Source organism: Neopelma chrysocephalum, unplaced genomic scaffold, assembly GCF_003984885.1.
Source record: "Neopelma chrysocephalum unplaced genomic scaffold, ASM398488v2 Primary Assembly neopelma1_107, whole genome shotgun sequence".
Taxonomy (NCBI): Eukaryota; Metazoa; Chordata; class Aves; order Passeriformes; family Pipridae; genus Neopelma; species Neopelma chrysocephalum.
In genome coordinates, this window is record NW_020897772.1 from 23,264 (window position 1) to 26,862 (window position 3,599).

Sequence of the window (3,599 nt, forward strand, 5' to 3'; positions counted from 1 at the left end):
AAATGCTGTTTACTGAGGGGAGAGCTAATTTAGCATGAATATTTTTTTCCCAAAAATACAACACCTCCCTAGGCATTCATCTTTAAATAAATATGTCTCTTGCTTAGGGCAATTATGATTTCTTTCTGTTCTTTTTTCACCCTTCTGTTTTCCAGCTGGCCTGTCCACCTGCTTGCTGTTTGTATCCAAAAAGCACAGTTCAAAAAGCAGTAAGACCCTTCTGTTTTAAATGGAACAAAACCAGTCATAATGTCCATGTTCTTCATCTGTTTCTAAAATGTTGACGTAGCCTCCAGAAAACCAAACCAACAAAAAAAACCTCAAACCCAAAACCAACCAACCAACCAAACAAACAAAAACCAAAAACCAAACAAAAAAACACCAAAAACCCAAAACAACAACAACAACAACAAACAAACAAAAACCCCAAAAACAAAAACAAAAAAAGCCAAACAAAACCCCAAATTTGCCTCCTGATCAACGGCACTAATTCAACTAGTGATCTTTGTGCTAAGAAAGAAATTTTTGTAGTGAACTCAAAGATGCCTATGTTGGAAACAGTTAATTATAATAGTATATGTTCTCCTGCATATGTTACCAATTATTTTTTTTCTCATGAGCAACTGATAACTCTGAATAACCCTCAGCTTTGCTTTCTTGTTAAACTTGACCTCATCTTCCATTCCCTGAGTCACACTGACAGAAATTAAGAAAAATCTTGAATTCTAAAAATGCTTTTGCCTGTATGCACATCACTTTACATCTGTAGAACAAGTCCTGAAAAACTTCATTTTCTTCTTGCATTTCTCTGGATGAACGATTCTCACCCTAGTCTTGGTCTGTAACCTATTCAAGCCTCTCTTTGTGAAAGCACCCATACTTCTGTTTTTGTCAGTTCAGCAGTAAGGAAACAAAAATAAGAGAGAACTTTGTCATTTGTCACACTTCTGATTGACTCATCAGTCATATTTTGTGGAGCTGACACATGAAATGGCAGAGCAGTGCATTTACAATATTTCCATGCTTACATGCAAACAGAGATCACCTGGTTCCCTTCTGAAGAACACAAAAGGAGAGAAGTTATTTCTTTAAGGCATAACTGAAATATTTTTTTCAATTTAGCCTGCAAAATTAATCTAAAGAGTTTCTGAGACTGATTTACCCTCAAAACTTGGTGTTCTCTGTCCTGACCAAGTAGGAAATACTCTATGTGCTATTAAATCTCAATCCTTCCAGTCCTTTGTAGGCTGCATTTAGCTTCAAAGTAAGCTGCTTGTTCTATTTAAATAATTAGAGTATTTTTGTATTAGTGGTTTCAGGTTGTTTGTTGTGGTTTGTTTGGGTTTTTTTAATGATTACAAAGTATTTGAAGGAAAAAACATCTTGGTTAAATTTTATATGAATTCCTAGGCAGGATGAAAAGCCCTCAGCAACAGGTATATTGTATCTATATATCAGCTATTTCTCCAATGAGCAACGAAATGTAAAAATAGCATTGGAGGAAAAAAAAATATCTGTCAGGGAGAATATTTATACATCGTTAGTTGAATATGGTCCAATAGAGCACTCTGTAAGAAATGTGCCTGCAGCTTACCCTTTATTATTGAGGGGAAACAGCTTCTGGGTTTGATTTATTGCAAGCAGCTTGTATTAAAAGCTTCTTGGAAATGTAAGTGTAAGCAATTGTAACTTGTTTGTATGAGGGTTATTCTGTCAAAGAAATTTATATGTGTCTATTATAACAGTTATCCAGTGCATTAGAGCAGGGTGTGTGTCTCAGAGTGTCTTAGCTCTGGGCAAATTGTGTTACCCTGCCATGGAAGGAAGCAAAAGATATCTCACCCCTGCTATCTCACACCCCTGCTGTAAAGAAATCAAATGAGCTGTCAGGCTTCTGCCAGAATCTAGAGCAGATTTGTATTGCAGAGGATCAAAGGAAAATACAGAGTAATTCTTAATCTGCTTTTACCAACAGCACATGAGCTTTATGAAAAATCCTCCTTCTCTGCCTGTTTTCTTACTAAAATAGGCTAATTCAGTGAAGGTGAGAATATTGCAATGAGAGATTCTCGCCAGTTAAAAATTTGCCACTCAGAGAGCTAGGATTTTACTGAAATTGTTTGGATTTTCCCATAAAAGCCACACAGTTTTCCATAAATTGTAAATACGACTTCTCTGAGTATTCTGAACAGTTGTGTTAAACTATGCTTTTCTAAGAATGTACTTAGTACCCACGAAGCACCTGCAAATAGTGGGGTTTTTTCTAATGAGTGAAGAAGGGTTGTTGTCAGCCTTCCATAGATCACACTCTCAGTTCCCTATCTGACTTGTCCCCTGGTAGCAGTCTGAGTAAATCTTTCACGTGAACTGTCTTTAATTCATTTCTGTTAAAGAACTATTGTGGGTACAGTTTAAATTGATTCATTCATACACTTACTGACCAGGCTGACATGTCTGCACTTGCTGGATGAGACAAGAATGCAGCAGCAGGTACATTTTTCCGTGGCAATCTGTTATGTGCTTTTCTCCTTTTAAAAGTCCTTTCATATTCCAGTGTTATTACTTCTGTGTTTAGAGTTGGACACACACTTAAGTGATTTTGGCTGCTCAGTGTTCCAGATGTTTGCTCTTCCCTTCAAAATGATCGAGCCCGAACGCAAAACCCTTGTGAAAGGCATTATGTTCCATTTTCTGTCTCCTGAGACAGGCAGTCCTGCCAAGGATCTGTTTTGGGTTATTGTTGCTTTGTGTGTGTGCCATGAAATTGTTGCATGTAAGAGGTGTTTTGAATCCAGCATATTTGTTGGAGTAACTTTCCTACTAAAGAAAGGAGCAAATGATGTTACCAGTGACTAATTCGATGTCTATCACTCACCTAAGGGGGCTCTGATTTACTGAGTTTGAGAGGAGTCTCCCACCTGGAGAGTCCCACAGGACCTGTGGCACGTGCCTTCTTAGCGTCATGTCATGAGTTTCAGTATTGTAGTGTAGAAAGTATTGCATGTTTGGCACAGTCTTCTCTTGATTGATTAGTTTTGAAACAGGATGGTGCTGGACTTAGAATGTGCTTTTTTCCCCCCCCCACTTTTAATCCAAGTACTTCTTGTTTTCTTGAGGTACAGACAAGTGTTTAGATTTCCTACGTGTGTCTAATCTGCTAATTATTTATTACTTGCTCTCTACCACCAGAATAAAAAAGGTTAGTAATAACACCAAAAGAATAAGATACTTTTTCTCACTGCTAGGCAGCAAAAGCTTTGCTGAAGATGGATTAGTGCTCTGTCATCTGAGAAACACAAATTGTTCCCAGTTTCTTGGAGAGCAGGAACTTGGTAAAGGGCAGGCAGCTGTTCTAAGAGTTATGAACACGGTGTAAATAATTGTCCTCTGCTGCCCAGTGAGCAAGTGCACAGCAATAACCCTCACAGGAACAACCGTCTGGTTTTAGTTGTCTGGTGACTTCTTATGGAAACACTTCCAGAGCTTGTTTTGCTTGGAGATACCGTCTTAGATACTGGAGAGCAACTGAAAAGAGCCAAAGTTTATGTGGTGTTTGTAGGGAAGGAGACAAAACACTTACTGTTTTCAGATAAGATGTC